This window comes from Anas acuta, chromosome 4, assembly GCF_963932015.1.
Source record: "Anas acuta chromosome 4, bAnaAcu1.1, whole genome shotgun sequence".
NCBI lineage: Eukaryota > Metazoa > Chordata > Aves > Anseriformes > Anatidae > Anas > Anas acuta.
Genome location: NC_088982.1, coordinates 46,685,182 through 46,705,657, shown reverse-complemented (window position 1 = coordinate 46,705,657; position 20,476 = coordinate 46,685,182). Strand labels below are relative to the sequence as shown.

Here is a 20,476-nt window from a genome sequence, read left to right as displayed (position 1 = left end):
TCTAGGTATTTGGCTAGCTTAGCAACCATTTGGTAAATGTCAAAGGGTGAACACCACAACTGGGTCAGCAGGGCAGATAGCTGACATGACGGAGCAGAAAACAATGTAATATTTGTAGCTTCACTCAAGTCCCCTCTACATATAGAGTTTTTTGTTTTGTATCAATTTTTTTTTTCATCAAATCCTGTAATTCCTTTGCTGTTCTTGTATTCTACCAAAGTGCATAACAGGTTGTGGTGGGGACAACTCCATTCAAAAAAATTCATTTAAAAGAAAAATATTAGCAACTTTTCATAGAGGTCACACTCTGTATGCAAAAATATGGAGCATTAAAATAATCAAAATAGAAATGCTTTTCACAAGTCAAAGTTTTCCTGTGTGTGGCTGGACACATCTGTTACAAATAAGAAGGTTCATAAATCATTGCAGACAAAAAAAAAGAAAAAAAAAAAGGAAAAAAAAAGAGCATTCTCAGATCTCTCATAACAGTCATATAATCTCTTTTCATTTAGTGAAAGATATAAATTTTCAAAATTCAGGGTCACTAACTCTGCATTGATACATGTTGTAAGGGGACAAAACCCATAGTGGTGCCTTATGCATGTCGCTTGCAAGCCTCTGTTTAGCTAATTTCACTTTAAGGAGCTAGACAACTTGGTAGAAAAATTTTAAACAAGAGGGAGGGATAATGGGACAATACTTCAGAACTGAAACAGAGGAGTCTTTCTCACATTGGTAATGCGCTGTGATCATGCTTCTACCTTTCACTTTTACAAAGCAGAAAATAAGTTTATCAACATAAGATACATACTTGAGTTTATACAAATTACACGGATTGAAAACTTGCTTATTACAATGCTTAGCTAGTTTTCAACTTAAAGAACAGTTTTGGGAGCATCTCGACCCTATATACTTAAGGGTAGTGATGCAAAAACTCTGTAATTATTTCAGTTCTTGGGTTACTTATGAGCTCTTTTCATCTCAGCAGAGCTTTTTGTTGCTGTCCTTCCCAGGACCTAGCTGTGCATAGTGAAGTGAAGCAGACAGTATTAATCCAGGATCAATTTTTTTAAGGGTACACACTAGCTGTTCCTGAAATCCCATTCTGTCTTACTATAGTGTATTAACAGCATTGCAAATGATGTGAGGACACAGGAAATTCTGCTGTAGCAGCACTGACACATTGAGTAGCTGCAATTTTGAAGGCACTAAAACCCGTGTGATCAGCTAGAAAGAAATTAAATTGATTCTCTGAAACTAATCCTAAGTGCTATTGCACATTGGTCTATGAAGGAAGACCTGCCTGAAAGCCTGCTGAGGCTGACAGAGATTGGCATTCAGCAAACTTGGATGAGGGCCGCTGAGGAAAACAGAAAATAACCACTTCTTGATTTTGCTTTGAGCCATTCTGGAGGACGTATTCCGATCTGTGAGAAAATTTTGTCTCTTCTGCAAGATATCAGGTGGTATAGGATGTCAAGCACTACAGGGGCTCCAGATGTAGTGTCCACAGGCTGCATTGCTATCATTCTCAATCCGCTTTGAAAAGACAAACTTGCCTAAAACATTGACACATTGACCTCTGTTCTAAAGGAAATGATGTACAGAGAAGGAAACTTTTGGAAAAGTTCATTACAAATTGGTTATCAGATAATTCTGGCCTGGTAGGTATACTGGTATGTTTTTTCACAACAGCTCTGAGAACGAAGCCTACAGTGTAGGCTTCAAGATACGGGAACAATTCCAGGTTTGTGGGGTATGGAAAATTCCAGGCAGTGGCATTACCTGGACACATTTATCCAAGCTCAGTAGATTATATGCCGTGCAGACCTCTAGTCCCACAGAATCTTAATGTAACATATACTTCATGCAACAAAAATTGTGCAAGAGATTTGTAGCCTTAGAGCCTGTTGACAAAAACAGGTGTTTTTGTCAGGTAAGGCTGTGGTAAGCACGTTGGAAGAGAAATCAGGAGGAATTTAATATAAGTCTTCCCTTTCCACCTAAAGAAACCAAACTGATGAAAGAATAAGATAAAGAAACAAAACTGATGGCAGAGATTGCCCCCATGTGCAATGTTGGCACTGTGTGCAAAGGCTGAAAAATATAGTCACAGCACAGGTAAGGAGTGAGCATGGTACTGGCTCTGAGGCACACATCTGAGCAAGTGAATCTGTGTTGTTTACTGCATTTTGTTTCATTTCCCTAAACTATCCTGTTGCAATACAAGTCCTACATACTTGACCCTCTATAGCTTGCTTGAATTCTGGAACTTTAAAAAACAAATTATACCATAAAACAAATTATACCATGCATCTGGAAACATGATTCAGAAATGTCAGCAATCTGCACTGAAACGTATTTATTGAATATCTTCAGTCTACCTATAAGGTATGCAGTGAATTTAATCTCAATATTTCATATTTGGTAATAGCTAAAGGTGATTTTAAAAATCATTTACTGATCACGAACTAAATATTTTCAGAAGACAGTGCCTCAGAATAAGCTCTATCTGCACTGAACACACCATCCAACGGTCCAAGTGCAACCTCTGACAAAAAGGTAGAAGTGTTCCAGAAGAGTGAACTCACTTTTTGCTGATGAATGAATAATAGTTGCTGCTGATATTTCTGTGATTTATGTGGAAGTCCTTTAGTTGTTGACTGTAACCTGTCAATACCATTCGAGAGAGAGAGACTGGAAATTATTTTAGAATTTAAGGTGCTCTTTTTAGAGAAATGTGACTAGTACAGAAAATGACAAGGTTGCCTCTGAAGTAATCAAAGCATACCAGTGCTATCTACAGGTAATTTGTCTTGCTATGACAATGAAGAATGTGTTTTTGTTACCCAAGATTCTATAACTAACCTTGATATATCTTGGTTGAGACTGAGATTTATGTAACACCAATAATATATTAGCTTATCTCTCAGATGAAGAAACAAAAATTGGCAGATAAAAATGTCTTCCTTTGTGGCCATTGGTGTCTTAAATCAAAGATTCACCAAAGTGTCTCAGTTTCCTAACTGTATAACTGAGGGAATAATCCATTACTCTGAAGACTTTTGTAAAGCTACGACAGAAACATACAAAAACGTAGGATATAGGAAGATTAACATTACATTGTTTGAATTCTCAAATGTTAGCTCTTGGACACCCATTTTTTTTTTACAAATTAATTGAAAATGAAAATGACAACCTGTCCATACTGATAACGCCTCCCATTTTTGAATTGCCCATATTGAATGATACTGCAAAAAGATGTCAGAGTAGTTATTACAGGCTATGAAATAAGATTGCTCATTTTTTTTTTCAAAGAGTTTCAGAATGCAAGGACTGCTTGACTATTAATAAAGACACTATTGACGATTAATAAAGACACTGAATATATTTGTATACTTCATTATGGCTTTATACAATAGGAATAATTCCATTGAAAACAGTTAATGCTTTGAGAGGTTCAACTTGTTTTTAACGTTTTGATGGTAGATACAACAGTTTCCAGATCTTGAACATAAGAATACACAGATTACTAGTAGCTTTAATTTTAAAAGTCATGTGGTTTACATTATTAGAGTAAAAGAGCCATTAATCTCACATTTATGTTCTGAAATATTTTCAAAGTAGATAGGAAGTTTTATGATATCTTCATAGGAAGCTGATGAGGTCAGATTCCTTAATATGTTAGGGAAGCTGGCAGAAATTAGGCAAGTGGCCAACGTCAGGTCTATGTTTGATCAAAGTGGTGTAACTGCAGGAGAGTATTATATTGGCCAATCAACAGTTTTAGGCCAGGTTGCTTGGAAAATTATTGGGAAGATAATGTTATGAAACCTGTAACTAAATACATTTTGCACAAAGTTTTTTTTGAGACATACCTAATCAGGCAGCAAATGAATTGAGACTGCTTACAGTACACAAACTACTGTCCTAAATCTGGACACCACTGCACTGTTTCCTATTCTGGTGTGGCTGGAAAGACTCAAGGAGGCATGAAGTGTACTCAGATTGTGTCCAAGCATATACACAGGATGGAAAAGCCCTGGGTTTTCTATTTTACGATCACTGTTCAGTTAATCAGACACTGGGAAAATACTCTGAAAGCAGTTCAGACCCTAGAAATGGACACCTGTGAAAGAAAAGATAGAAACGTAATTTAAAATTGCACTCATTTTATCCACTCCTTTGTCCCCTTCACTTTCAGCCCCCAAACAATCTTTTGTTTAGAAGTCTCAATGTTATTTTTAGATGCTTATGGCAAGACTTTAAAAAATGCTTTTTTCCCCCTTCAGCTAGCACATAAGAGCTCCAAGAAATTTTCTTCATGTACTATTGTCAGGCCCAGCAGGAGTCTGAATTGCTGATAAGCAATCTTCCCTATCAGACGTAATTCATCTTTTAACTACTAGAAAGAACTACTGATGGATTGACATGAGAAGAAAAAGCAAGAGCATGAACTATTAAATACTGAATTAGAAGCCTATAAGTATGAACTAACTTTGACAAATAAGTACTGAAAATTTATAAGAAAAAACAACCCGTCCTCATGAATTGTATCATAAGAGCTCACCTGCCTATGAAGATGATACATTTTTCATCGTGTTTATGAAATTTTCATAGTATTACTTTGCCAGGTCAGAACACTGCCTGAGAAACTGCCTGTAGGGCTTTAAATACACCAAACTTGCATGCAAGCCATTAGTGGAGGAAGGACAGCACTGATAATTGTATTGCAGATACATTTGGAGGCAGCCTAAGAGCCTGCTAAGGCACCTGCGAAAGTGCCTTAGGAGAGGAATGGTGAACTTGTGATACTGACTGAGAACTGATACAGAGCTCCCTGTGGTGCTTCCAGGGACAAAATAAGCACCCGCTTAAGGCAATAAGTTGGTGCTAGCCTTCCAACTATTCTGCTTTCCTGAAGCTGCGGAAAGTTATGAAGGCAGAAAGCCCTGGATCCGTGTGTGCTTGCATTTTGATGGATAAGCTTCTTGTCCATGGAAACCATAAAAGCAATTACCTCAGAGAAAAAAAAAAAAAAAGAAAAGCTGTCAGGATAGAGTCCTGCTGTAGGAAAAACTATACCAAGATTGTAGGAAGGGAAGTAAATAGAAAGGAGATGAATCACAGAATCACAGAATTTCTAGGTTGGAAGAGACCTCAAGATCATCGAGTCCAACCTCTGACCTAACACTAACAGTCCCCACTAAACCATATCCCTAAGCTCTACATCTAAACGTCTTTTGAAGACTTCCAGGGATGGTGACTCCACCACCTCCCTGGGCAGCCCGTTCCAGTACCTAACAACCCTTTCAGTAAAGAAATTCTTCCTAACATCTAACCTAAAACTCCCCTGGCGTAACTTTAGCCCATTCCCCCTCGTCCTGTCACCAGGCACATGGGAGAACAGGCCAACCCCCACCTCGCGACAGCCTCCTTTAATGTACTTATACAGAGCAATAAGGTCACCCCTGAGCCTCCTCTTCTCTAGGCTGAACAAGCCCAGCTCCTTCAGCCGCTCCTCATAGGACTTGCTCTCCAGGCCCCTCACCAGCTTCGTCGCCCTTCTTTGGACCCGCTCAAGCACCTCGATGTCCTTCTTGTAGCGAGGGGCCCAAAACTGAACACAGTACTCGAGGTGCGGCCTCACCAGAGCCGAGTACAGGGGGACGATCACCTCCCTAGCCCTGCTGGTCACAGTGTTTCTGATACAAGCCAGGATGCCGTTGGCCTTCTTGGCCACCAGAGCACACTGCTGGCTCATATTCAGCCGACTGTCCACCATCACTCCCAGGTCCTTCTCTGCCTGGCAGCTCTCCAACCATTCCTCACCCAGCCTGTAGTTCTGCTTGGGGTTATTGCGCCCCAATGAAGAATGAAAACATTTTATTTGCATGTTCTCCTCTTCTCAAACCATCTTCACCATCTTCTCCCCACCTCAAACATCACCTCAAAGTTGCCTTTCCTGATTCTTCAGTAGTGGTTTCAGCCTTACTGTCCATGACCACATAGCTAACCAGTACTGCTACTGACTTAAACGGTAAAAATGAAAGAATTAAGAGAGTAGCTTTTGTATTGAGTGTATGAGGCCTGTGAAGCAGAGCCTGTGACCCTGCCTCCTGGGCTCACACTTAGGAGGCTGCCAACAACTTTCTATTTTTCTGTCAGCTAGTTCCCAGGGTGTGGCCCACCCTTAATATAGGGCCCAGCTTTTGGATCTAAGCTCTAGGGACTGATGTAGCTCTTTTAGGCACGCATAAGGAAGAGAAAGCTTAGTTTTGTAAGATCCCAAGACTATGTTTAGATACTGAATGACTTCTGCCATCTGACAGCACATTCATTGTCTGTGAGTGATGACTGAAAAGACAGATCTGGAAATATTCATTTACTCATGGAAACACAATGTCCTTTTAAAAAAGGTGTTCTGCTGTGGTGGTGACATTTTAAGCCTTCATTGTACTCAGTAGTGGCCACAACGACACGTGTCACAAACCCTAACATGCAAAAGGCAACTTACAAACTTAATGCAATAATTCACAATTGATATAGCCGTTGAATAAATGCTTCTGTTCTTTATTCTTCATAAGCGCGTGTGAAGTAAAGGAGTTGTTAAATAGTCACTGAACAGCCATCAGAAGAGATGCTCTGGGTCTGTAATAGTGTTGTTATTCTATTCATATTAATTTCATATGTATATCCTATGGTAATTCAGCAACTTACATTAGTTTCCTTTTGTATGAGAGCAAGGAGATTTTCAATCAAATGAATCTTTTCAAACATCTTCAAACTCCATTGCTTGCCAACACAGATAAGAACTTCAGCTGATTTTTTAAAAAAATATAAACTTCAGACAAGCCATTGTAGATTAAAAATAACATGCTGAAACTTGTAGCTGATATTGAGTGTACAAATTATCAGAGTAAATTACTATTATTTGTATTAGAAGAGCTTAGTAAGAAGGACTATTCCATAAGTTCTCTTAAGCTCTTTTACTAATAACAGGAAGTGGAGACTCAAAAATCAAAATATTTCTCTGAAAAATGAATTAACATCTTTGATCTTTGATTTTGATATCTATTATCAGCTGAATTTGGCTATCAGAAGCCAGGCTGGAGAGCCAACATGAGTTCTGCTAAAAAGGATGAGAAATTTCTCATGATCATTGCAACATTTTTGTAATTGTCTCTTAAGTAACATGTGCAAAGTCATCATAGCTGCTTTATGTAATATCACAGAGGACCTAGTCTGAAAACTATATGCAATTAGAGCGGCATGAATTGAATTCCATTCTTTATTTGCCAAGCTACTAAGGTGGAATGAGAATCATCTTGTCATAAAAAGGAAACTGGGGGTAAAAACACTCATCTAACAAATAATAGTTATTAATAAAGTGAAGTAGTGGTTTCTGCTGTGACACTTTCAAAGCTATTTCTTCATGGAATTGAAACGTGTGGGCTGAACTGAGGAAAACTTCTGAATGTCTCTAATAGTTAAAAATACTGGTCTTAACACATATAAAAATGCCATGATGTTGAAGAGAATATTAAGCTTAAGGAAAAGGAAACATGTTCATTCACATCCCTCCTAAGGAAGCTGTACTATAATTGCAAATCATTACAAGAGTTGAGCTCAAAATAGTACTGACAATTGAAGTGTCCACCAGCATCACTTCTTCCCTTTAGCATGCAAAGGCTCTGAATGCCACATAAAGCAGGGCACTGAAAATAAACTTTAACCATGGGATTTTGTGAGCTTTCATCTATTCTTGTTTTCTTCCTGGCAAAACTTTAAAGAATTGACTAGTTCATGTCCACATTTATATGTGGATTAATAGGAAAAATGTGCAGGGACTTTGATAGCATAATTAAAAATAATGTGCATCTTATCAGTGAAATACTGTTTGTGCACATTTTGTGGTGGAGAAGGTACAGTGATTTCCTGCTGGTGCTTTCATTTTTTCCCAATAGCCAGTATGAAGGCTAGTTTGAGAAAGGTCAAATACTTGCTAAATCTTTGTATTCATGCACGCACATTTGGATCACCATGCATTGCACTGTTGATTTACCATATAGAATGCATAGATAAGTTCAGCTTTAATGCAGTATGTGATGTGGTTATAGCAATGTAATATTTGCACAGATCATCCTTTCCTGAAGCAATAAAAATAAATGCTTCTGAGGGCTCTCAAACATTGCTCAAAGCTTTTTTGGTGCATTCTTACAGTTGCCTTGGAAACCAACTGTATGTCATAAAATTCACCAAATCTGCTCTCTTCATTCCCTTAAATATCACTGAGTGATTGCTACTCCATTGGTACCAAGAACTGGAAGTTTCAAGTATACTTCAGTACAGAATTTATTCCTGATGTGGGCTTTCATGCCTTGGAAAACATGGATGCTTCCACTGAAAGTGGCACGAGTGTTAAGGGAGTTATCTATGAGCCAGTACTCTTGACCTTATCTCCAATGTATCTGTCAGCAAGACAGAAAGGATACTGACATTAGGAATACCCTGTTTATGTGTAAATTTGTTTCCCAAGTGGAAAAGCAAACAGGAGCAGTCTTGAAAAGGCAGGAAACAATTCATTGCTGAGAAGTACTCTGAAAAAAGAATTTAAGATCTAAACTTGAACTAACGTTCTCTGTTGCTTGCTAAAAATTAGAGGACTACAAAGGATTTTGTATTTCATTAAAAGAACTACCTGGCCCAAGAAAAACAATGAACTTCCAAAAAGCTCACGTGGACTCAAAAACATGTTTCTATTGGGTGGTATCACAGAAAAAAAAGGTCCCCAAGCAGAAATCATACATTTATAAAAGTATTTTTCTATGAAAGACTCATTTAAGAGTAGTAATAACTGTAAAACCCTTTTAATTACAGATATACCTCACTAATAAGACAGTTACCTTAAAAGTCAGAAATGATGAGCATCTGCTATTAGTTTCTCAAGTGTATTTTAAAAGGAGTGTTAAAGAGAAGTCTCTTTAAGATTCTATCTAAAAGATATTTTCATTATATATTGTAGCAAAAAAGATTTGGTTTTTAATTTGGAAGGATTTCCCTGTTCATACTAAGAAGTTCAACTCTGACCAACATGGAAGCCACCTACAGAAGTAACTGCTTAAAAATCCTATCAATATTAAAATGTCAGCAAGAACAGATTTTGCTTTTATTAGCTGTTTCAGAAAGTTATAAGATGGCTTTTCATATCAAGTCAATTAAACAGAAAAACAAGTAATTCATAAGCCTCAGCTTGTCTTTTTTTTGTAAAGATTAGACAGTAGCTTCTAAGTAGTGCAAAATACATAATAAGGCAATGCATTTCTTAGCTGTTTCAGGCCTTCTTGCACATTTCCATGACACAATGTCTGTAAGTACAATGGCATAATGCCCACTGGGGAAAAGATTGGAATGCTATTTGTTCCCAAAACCACATTTCCTTGTAAGGGAACAGTCTTAACTTGGCAAACAGTTTGCAACCTTTCACTACATTCAGATAAAATCAAGGTTGTCTTTTTTATTATTGCTACTTTTTTCCTCTTAACCAGAGGAGAAAAACATCTTTGGTTGGTAATGCTGAATATGAAATGGATTCTTCCTTTCACAGACCCTATAAAGTTCATTCATAATGGTTAACAAGCAAACCATGTAAAGAGTGTGACTTGAGTGCATCATGAACTATTTCTGTAAGCTACATTGGTACAGTGGAAGAACTGCAGCTATAAGGGAGCATACAGTCTAGTAATGGGTGTTACTCTATATACATATTTACAGGATAATATAAACGATACTTAATTGCATAGTCTGGCAAACTATTTTTGATTTGCTGCAGCTGACTAGCATTTCTTCCAAAACAGCAATTCCAGAAATAATGGACTTGCAGAAAAGGGCTGAAAAGTTGTATACTGCATTGATTGATATTGCCTCTGAATTCAGACCCAAAGCAACTGTTCAAACGTTTAATGAATGTTTGACGCTCCTTGAGCGCTATTCCCAAGGCCTAGATTAAGTCATAACATAACATGAAACATTGTCTTGTTTCTTTGGAGGTTAGGAGCTTTGGTAACTTCAACAAAATAATTTAACTAGACTTTTTTTAAACACCACCCCTTAGTCTCTTTTCATGAAGTACTCCTTTCTTCATGGAAAAGGGAATATTTCAGGATAAGATTTCAGTGAGGAGGAAAGAAAAATGATGGAAAATGCTTTGTATTATTTGATCTATTGCTTCTCAAACAACTGGAATGAGGGGAAGATTAACCCAAAAGGGAACAGTGTTAAGGAGCAGAATAAAGACCCATGAAAAAAAATATGAGATTGGAAAGCTAAAGAATAAGTTTGGGAAATAAAACTGAAGGGGAGAAAAGGCTCCCAACAGAATTGAACCGAGCAATGAAAAGCTGAAGTCTCAGCTGCCAGAAACATGGATGATGCTCCTGTGGAGTGGGAAAACAAGCCATTGAGCTCATACCTAGCCTCCTGGATCAGGTCTTACTCCTGCTGCCCATTTCTGTCCACCCTTTCTGCCCATTTCATAGGCCTACACTTTCTTAGGCTATATAAACTAAAGACTCCATTTTTACCTATTGAGAAGGCAATTAACATAAAACTCATGAAATAAAAGCCACCCAGACACAAGATTTGATATTCCATGGATTCACCTGTCTTCAATGGTGAAAGCTGAGCCTGAACACTTTTCTGCATACACTTGAGCAGTACAGTAGTGCAGTAGGCTGCAGTAATCTGTGTTCCAAGTCTGAAGTGAGTACGTACAGATTTAAAAGCTTTCTGTGGAACTGAGTTTGGATTATCTTTGTGTTGTTTCAATATCTGCCTGTATGCTAATGCACAAATTCCATCCCCATGAAGCAAGCAAAGTCTTCAAACATTTCAAGGTCTGCAAACAGTCACTCCTGTACCTTGCATGTCCTTAGTTTACAGCTGCACACACATAAAAATAGCCTCTGAGAAGTTTGCCTGATGAATCAGTTCAATGAAAGAGTAATTTACAAAGCCCCATACAAAACCTATATTATCCATTTTTTCTGAATAAAGAAAAAACAAATCTTTAGGAAACATCTGGCTTCCCAGAATCTGTAGGAAGTCTATGGTTAACTCCCTCTTCAGTAGCTTAAGTAGTATTTTGTTACTGTGAAGTAGGAGCATTTTGATAAAGCACTAGAAATCGTCTTGACCAGAAAACCTGCAGTGATGGATAAACATTTCTGGAAAAATGCCTGTGTTTACTCAGTGTGCCTAAATCTGCTGCAGTGGAGAAAATAGGGTGCTACATATATGTGATGATACCGAACAGCGTGAACTGATACTGAATGTGAAACAGGCATCAACCAGGCAAGTAGCACAAGTCACCACATCTGTTTACAGCTTAGTCTGTCAAGAGATAACATTTGAACTCAATCCTACTCAGTTATATATAATTTACACAAAATTAAGTATAGGCATATAATATGGAGGAAATAGGGTGGGGATGGAAGAGAATTTATTTCCATCCAGAAAGCAGTAGCAGCAAATAACCCATTTTAAATTTGTATTTAATGAGCTTGAGAAAACACGGGCTTCTTTGGTTAGGCCGCTGAACCATAGAAGAAGTCCCCAGAGACACCTACCGCATGGACGCCTACCTACATTTGTCAAATGTGGGACAGGCTACAGACAGAACTCAGTTCTAAGATGTTTGCTGCCACCTAGTGTCTTTATTTTGCTTCCCACCTGTAAAAATGACCATTTTAGCTGACAAATTGGTTTAGAAGATAAACTAAGGAAATATATGCACATTATTCTGCAGCAGACGCTGCAGAAGAAGATTAACTGAATGATGCTTTATATAAGTTCAGGAGCTTACTTGTTGTCACAGCAGGTCCTTTGAACGTGGTAACTGCAGGACTCTAATACTGAGTTTTGGGTTATTTCAGTGCACTAAGAAATACCATTTACTGTGGACTGGAAATGGATGTTAGAATGCAGTTTTTGTTTGTTTGTTTTCTGGTTATTTTAAACAGGGCTATTGGAAAAATATCTGTCATTTGGGAGCATCCCAAGATCTGGGGGACATGCAAATAGCAAACACCAAATATACTGCCTACTAGTTAAACTGAAATGAGGCTGTCTTGTCAGAAGACATTTTTAAATTTTAAGTTCACCTACTGTGATTAGTTTTGTTCATAAAACTCGAGGTACATCCCTCACATTCTGCTCTACAGTGTACTGTCTCTGCCTGTTGACTGACTACAAGCCATCCAGTCACACCAAAACTTTTGGAGATGGAAAATGCCTGACACCTTTCACACCATATAACCAGTTCACTATTTGGCAGCTATCAAGTCCTTTTGGACATGTATCAACATCTATTTTTGGAAAGTAAGAACAGACCACTATATGGAAGAGAACCCCTTTTACATCTAGAATAATTTTTGACTCAGGTCCCTAGCTAAAAAGATACAGTGGAGATGCTTAGCAAAACATTAAATATTTTTGTTAAAGAAAATAAAGAAATAGCCTAATTTTTAGAAGCAGTTGTCTGTCTTTTCAGAAGAGTCCATTAAATATATTTTTTCAGTTACCCTGATAGTAACAGCTTTCCTGCCACAGTAGAAGACCAGACAATGTCCATAAGTTTTAATTCCCATTATAAAGACTGGAATTATAAATCTTAAACCTTTCCAGACTCAAGTTTTGTATAAAAAGTTTTTTCTATTGGCAACTAATCTGAAGACTATAGATGTAACAATACACTTCATCACAACAGTATAAATCTAAAATATTTTGACTAAGAATTTTTCTGCAAAGTATTTTTGGTATCCAATAAAATGATTAATAATTTGGTATTACTATGCCAGAAGAGTCACTAAAGTAACCTTACTTTAAATTCAATGATTATGAAGTGAGCACAATAATCTGTCAGTACAATGGTGCTCAGGTATGTATGTGATTACCATAACTGTAACAATTCAGAACCAATCCTTCGATGTGCATCCTGGGATAAACAAACATACTTGACAAGGATGTTTGCAGCAGGAAAATGAGAGTGTCTGTGGAATATGCTACTGACAGAATAAGCATACCCTTTATTTATATTGCTATTCAAGCTCAATTAAAGATTTGAAAAAAAAAAAAATCTGCATTTGGGGAGCAGTCTTTCCTACTGAAACCTTTTCAGCTTTTATTTGTGCCTCACCAGCCATGTTGAGCCAGGGCTTGGTCTGCAAGGTAACTGAAACCATCCCTGAAAGTCTGGATCAGAGCAGACTTTAAGTTGACCAGTTGGTGCAGGCAAAGCCACATGAATGGTATTTTAAAACTGTAGCCAGAAGTCATTCTCCTGTAAACACCCATCAACTCTGTCAAAAATCACACATCTCCATATAAAGAATCTTAACAACTCAGCCCTGATGCAAGCTCCCAGCACCAAGGTGAGGCCATTTAACAGGAGAAGATGTTCTGGAGACTGGGGGATAACCCAGGTGCTAACCCAAATTAGAGGTTAGATGCTTTTTTTTTTCCTTCTTCTTGATTTATAAGTTTTGGGCCTGCCTAGCATAATTACTTGCTAAATATAGTTCATTACAAATCTCAAGCATCTGCTCCTAATCAGCTGTGAACACCAACATGCCCCTTTATGTTAGGCTCTCTTTAGGGTATTTAAGTCTGCTGAAACAAATGTGCCTTGAAAGCACAGTTACTTCTTCACATAAGAATCACTCAAATGTTGGGGAAAACAGTCTTAGTCCCCAAACCTATCAGTACTGATCTGATGACCAATAGTGATACTCAACTTCATATATTTGCTTTCAATTTCTGGTACAACTGCAGAGAGGAAAGTAATTTTTAAATCTTTCCCTGCAAAACTTTTACTTGACCCTTATTATTTGATCATAATATTACAAAATACTATTGAAAATACAAAATGCAGAGGAAGATTGAAGGTTGTAGTTTAAAAATGCAAAGCATTTAATAACCTCCCTTATCCTTTATCACTCCCGTGAGTATACATACTCATTTTCATCTCTGACCTCCTTTCTTCTAGTTATGTCCTTGTGCATACTTTCTCTGCCATCCCCTTTTCCTGTTTTTTATTTGACTCACCTCACACAGCAGAAAGCTGCATATTTGATCTGCATGTGGCTGTATTGACCCGAAGTTCATTGGTTTTGTGCTGGTCAGACACTTCACATCTGGAATGAAAAAAAAGTGGGAAGGACATCATTATATCATTATTTGTAATATTTAGCCCACCTGGCAGTTTCTCAGATGATGTCTTCTAGATTGAAAAATGCACTGAATGCCTAGTTGATTCACCCTGTTAAACTTAGTATATTCCAATATATATATATATATATATATATATTTTTTTTTTTTTGTGTGTGTGTGTGATCAACTCTTACTTAGCTTATCCAGGTGTCTGTTTTGAACTGCTCTGGAAGTACAGATTCTCTCACTTATTTTTAGGAAAACACTTGCCCTGCATTTAATAAATCTCTGCACTAGAAATATATAAGCATATAACTAACAGGATACAAGCCTGTGCTCTGCCTTGCTAACTCAACCTTAATCAGGATTTTTCATTAAAATAACCTGCAACCTCACATTTAGGAAAAAATTACTACTCTGAACATCATCCTTGAACTACAGTGTGCATCTCACTGTTAGTACTTTTGGTAGAAGAGCATTTTAACCTCTTTTGGAACGCATCACTTGCATGACAATAAGTCACCTCAGCTTTCTTTATGGTGGAAAGTATTTCAAGCATTAAAAGTGATGCCCTGGAAAAGAAAATCCATTACAAGCTGGTGGGTGGTAGTGCTGGTCGTGGCCCTGCAGGAAAGGCATATGCTCCAGGTCATCGAGACAAACCACATCCACTAGCCACAGAATGGCAGCCTTACTTTGTGGCTGCAGGTGGAGTCAGGACTGGCATCCCGTAGCTCCTAGAGCAGGTTTCTAATGAGGTCGCAGTTGTCATAGGTCATAGGTCGCAGCTAGGTTGGAAAAGACCACCCTCTCTGTGAAGAAATTGTCACTAATACCCAATCTAAACCTTACTTGGTGCAATTTGAGACCATTTCTTCCTTTCCTATCAGCTACCAACTCAGAAAAAGACTGACACCCTCCTCAGGAAGTTGATATGGCCTCCCATTAGCCCTCCTCTCCACATGAAACCACCTCAGTTCCTTCAGTCTCTTCTCACATCGTGTTTTCTAGTCCCTTCACCAGCTTTGTTGCTCTTCTCCACCCACACTGGAGCATTTCAATATCCTCTTGGAAGTGAGGGGCACAAAACCAAACACAGCATTTCTGAGAGTAGTTACTGTGGCTGGATCACAGTGACTGCAACACCAGGCAGAGGTAGATAGAGCTTCTGCGTTTTCTTTACGGTTTGGAAACCGATGCCGAGTTTAATCTGAAGTATCATGAAGAATTCAGCCTTGTTATAAGATATAAAATGGTGTCTCGTATCTTCTTGATTCCTGGTAATGGCAGCCACAGCATGTTCTCTGAGCACTGGAGGGCACTGCAGCACTGAGAAAGAAACGCACTTCTGAAGGCCTTTCCAGAAAATAATGAATGTTTGCAGATACAAGCAGGGGTTAGGGGGTCAGAAAGCAGCAGAGTACTTGATCATTCATTACCGTGCTGCTCAGTCCCCTTTCAGCTGGAAGGGTTACAGCTTTATACAGCCCTGTGAAGGTCTCAGCAAACCTCTACGTAGGCAGACTGTGTAGCTGCAAATGTGTGCTCAGTGTTTCCCTATTAAGTACACACACTTTCTTTGAATAAGCAAATGGATATTTTAAAAAAGATGTATTACAGTATGTTTGAGATTTTAGTGAATAGGCAGCTAGTTATGCACACCTGAAATATTGCAACCAGGTGGGCTGGGGAACAGGCCTCAGTTTTCTGCAATTATTCTGCAATAAAAACCTCAATTAGGTCATTCTTTATTTAGCTCAGTAATATTTTCCTGAAAGAATCTGGTACCACACTACTTTTTTCTCCCTCCTTCAGCGAAGTCTTCTAGCTCTTTATGAGCAGCTACATCTCCCCATAAAGAAGGGAAGGAGAGAATCTCATTAGGGGTGATAGCTCTTCTCTGTTTAAGAAACCAGCATAGAAGCAGAAACCAAGAAAAGCTTATCTGTAGTGAAAATGGAATATTTTTAAGGGAATATTTAAGATGATTAAGAGAAATCTTCACTGTGAATCTCAGAAGCAAATCAGAGATGGTGTGGTAGGTGTGATGGCATTCTACCTTTGCAGTCAGAACATATATCAAAAATATAGCTTTCTCTTGTTTTTCCTCCCACTCACAGCATTTCCACTTCTTTGCACCTCCAGTCTTCAATTATCTTCTTCTCAGATGTTAATATATTGCTATTCTGTCACTTTCCATATTATTGCTCTGTCTTGTTACATCGTATTCCCCTTGCATTACAGTTCTGTCCTTCATCCTCCATTTTGCTGGATTTCACCCTCCTTTACCCCTCAAATCCTTTTGCTTAGTAGTGTCTCACCATCACCTACCATTTCTAATTCTCCAGCTACATCAAGTCATTACTTTTGATCTCATCCTTGTGCCCTTCCCCATCCTTTTTTTTTTTTTTTTTTTTTAAATCCCCCCAAGGTCAGAGGCATCTTCCTTTGTTTAGGAGTTGCCTGTCTGCAGCTCTCCCCTGATAACTCTGCTTAGGTCTCTCAACAGTTATTAGGTAAGGGGTAGTCGACAGCAAGAGAAGTAAACATTCATAGGTGCTTGGAACTGTGGTGCAAAACAGGTTGCAGTGCTAATAGGAGGAACAGGCAGATAGACCTCCTAGGGTTTCTGTGAAATTGCTTCCAAATAACCATTTCATCCAAGGTAACAGGATCACATTTTAGCTTCCAGGTTGCAACAACCTCAGACCACGCACATCCCTGATTCTTAGGTCTGTCTCTGGGTGGCAAGCAGTGATTTTACTGAGCAGAAAAAGCTTTGCCACCTTGTGAGAAAAAGGGATGGCAAGTACGCTTACTTACAGCAGTGTTAGCTCCTGGGGCGAGGTATCAGGAAATAAATGCAGTTGTCTTACAAACCTATGATCTTCAGTTCCATTCACGCTGGGCTGTGTACCAAGTTAAGAAAGCAGTTATATGTGCTTTAAACTTGTGGCAAAGACCAAACCAAACTCTTACTGTGGCTGTAAATCACATTCTGTGAAAGGTTTCAGCAATATCTGCTACTTAGAACTGAATATGAAAAAAAAAAAGGTTATTTTGATTCAGCAGTATTTATATCAATATGAAATAAAATTTCATATTCAAAGCTGCATGAAATTATTTATCAGGATAAATAACCTTTCAAAATACCAGAATGAATTCTCTATTTGAACCTTATCTGAAAGGGATTTAGTTTCTCTGGTTCATCCACTTGCTTACTTCTATTTCAGAGTTAGGCATCTTTCCTGCCAATGAAAAAAATGTACTCAAGCTTATAAAATCTAAATAAAAACAGATTTCTTGCTGTCTATCTACTAATGTCTGAGCTAATCAGTGATAGAAGGGGAGAATAGGAAAAAAGCCAGAGCTATTTTGTGCTTGGAATCACAAACTCTGTCTTGTGATAACATTATTCTGGAACCATTTATTCATTGCCCCATCAAACTTGTTTAGACTAAAAAGGTCAACTAAAGATGCAGGAGAAAGATTTCCTTGTACTGAAGTGAAGAGATGTAGCAGCTGGAAAATGTAAAGTTCTGCTCAAATAAAATAGTCTTCAAGAAGATGGCAAGCCTGTATAGATCACTAGAAATTGAAGAATTTGTTTTGACATCATTTTGGTATAAAAATAAGCTTTTCATGCTCTTTTTTGATTATGCAGGGACCAAAGACCACCTATGACATCCTTCTTCACAACAGAGTGAATAACACTGCAGGGCATGGAAAGAGCAAGAGACAATATCCTTCAGAGTCAGTAGTGCTCCTCACATGTAAGGATGAGGGTAGGGAGAAGACATGCATTGCTTCTACCCATGAAATACGTTGCATTAAATGCAATTTGACAGTGCAAGTTTTCCCTTCATAGCAAGTCAATCGTATGGACTAGAGACCATGCTATGGACTGTTTGTGGAGGCGCTTGCTCAATTTTTATGACATGGACTTGTTTCCTGCCTAGGAGAATAATGTCATTTCTATGTGCTATAATGCAGTTCTCTGTATGCCAGATATCTAAGGTAGCATCTAGCATCAAATTATCTTCTTGTCTGTGCTGGTTAGCACAAGCATTCAGAGATGGTCTCCCGTCTCCTTGAGTGGTCAGGTTATTCAATCAATTCAATTTGACTATTTTATCTGGTTCTGGAGCTGTCTTAATTGCTACTAAACAGAGCATTTTAAATCCACTTTATGGGTCTTTGATAGATCAGAAGCAATTTTCCAGTTCAAAACAATGTCCGTGTACATAAAATATTTGTAATTGTCTCCAACTCAGAGTGTTAATGCTGCAGATAGCATAACAAGCTGATCTGATTTTGCCCAGCATTATTCAGCAAGGGAAATGCTTTCACTCAATGTTGCTAGGCTACCAGCTTTATTTACAGATAGTCAGAAGCTTTCAGGGCAGAGAGCTCTGAAAAGCTTCAAGAGCAGATGTAGGAAGGGGAAAACATAAATGCCACTGATGATGCACTAGAATTAATTTTGTTATACTTTGGGATCCCAGTGAGAGAACGGGTAAGCAGCAGACACTTCAGCGCTTAACTAACCTATCATACCACAAGCAATTCAGAGTTTAAGCAGAGAGCAAGGTGGATTGGAACCACTGGAATTGCACAGGAGTTAAGCCTGTCAACAAATTGATTTCATTTTTTAATTTTGGAAGTCAGCAGTTGAAAGATATGTATGAAGAAATTGAAAGATATATATGAAGAAGAATGTATATAAAAGCAGTAAAGGGCATCTGTGGAAGATTCTGTTAAGATGAAAAAAATCTGCTTTTAATGGATGTTTAGTTTGGCTAGCTTAACAAAATTGAGCTATTTTGCTTGAATTTTGCTGTCATCATTTCATCTGAACACAGACCTTCAGCACTTTGGCATACCACTTGTTTAGTTGTATGGCTATCCAGAAAAACAACTTTGCCTTCAAGGTTCACACAGCTTATTCTGAAGGATGGACAAGCACAGGCAGTGCTACAATTACAAAGCAAACCTACCTGCAACCCTTCACAGCCCGTCCCCAGGGTCCTTTGCCAGCTTTGTCTTTTTCAGGGTGCAGTAAGGGCCAGCTGCTTCCTAAGACACCAGGAAGCTGGGAACCTTCACCCATGTCATTGTCCCCCACACCTACAGGTGGCATACAGCACTAGGAGTCATAACATCACTCATCAGCTTCCTCAGACAAGCAGAGTGATTGGGCCATGCCCAGGGTCCTGCCAGGAACAACAAAAAAATAGAAAAGAGGCAGAACTAGAGGACAATACCACCAGCCCCATAGATTAGGGAGGGATGAGGGCCCAGGCCTGAGCTTAAATAGTGCCCAAGGCCTATGGCAGTGGGTGCATGGGTAGGAGCCACAGGTGAGGCTGTTCAGGGCAATCAGGGCCTCTTGCAGAGCTCAGGGCCTTTATTTTATCCATTAAACAACTACATCTGGGGGAGAATGAGTACACTCAAGTCTGGGCTTTGGTGATTGTATGTTGGAGATGTCATTTAAGTGCAGAGTTGGAATCCAAAACAGCAGTTTCCCCATGTTCTTGGTTTAAGCATACCTAATGTGTTTTTTTTTTAGTGATGAAGCAATTTGTGTAAACAGAAATCAGTCAGATCTCTGGAATACAACCCCATCAAATACAGGGCAGAAAATTGATCTTTGCCAGGATGGCTGTGATGGCTCTAAGTCCTGCCCCATGAGGAAGCAGATACCTGAATTTCCAAAACAAATCACTTCTACAAATGTGGCAGCTTCAAGTTTTCACATCTAACTGTTTTGGAAACACATTTATCTTGCTGTTGTCACTGAAAGATATGGAAACTTACAAGTGTTTGCACATGAGCAGGCTTAATGAAAAAATCCTGCAGATACACAATAGGGGCTTTTTCCAGCTGAAGGAATAACTGAGGAAATTTGCAATGGGTGAAATGCTGCTGTCTGGGTGCTCACCGTGGCTGCACCATAAGCTTGATAACTAAAACTTGCTGAACATTGTGAGTCATATTAGGCTGTACCTCTGTACCCTGCCTGGCTGGGCCTGTTCATGTCAGTGTGATACAATGCTGGGGAGGGGAGAGGATCTCAGCTGAGAAAAAACAAACACATTAAAAAAAAAAAAGAAAAGAAAAAAGAAAGAGAGAGAGAGAAACAAGTAAAATGTGTTTACAGCTTGCTATGTTGGTTTGCAGCTGGCATGCACTAACATCCATCACTTAAATGTTTAAGGCTCTATTACTTAAGCAGATGAGTAGCAGTAGCTGCAGGCACAGAAGC

General features: G+C 38.6%; 1 long non-coding RNA gene across 1 annotated transcript; it reads right to left on the bottom strand.

Annotated features, from left to right (window-relative positions):
• Positions 1-3,042: 3,042 nt before the first annotated feature.
• LOC137856107 (uncharacterized) lies at positions 3,043-19,573 on the bottom strand. Its single transcript, XR_011096202.1, has 3 exons — positions 19,206-19,573; positions 14,104-14,192; positions 3,043-4,129 (listed from the first exon to the last, which is right to left on the bottom strand). It is a non-coding gene; the product is annotated as an uncharacterized lncRNA (long non-coding RNA).
• Positions 19,574-20,476: the final 903 nt, after the last annotated feature.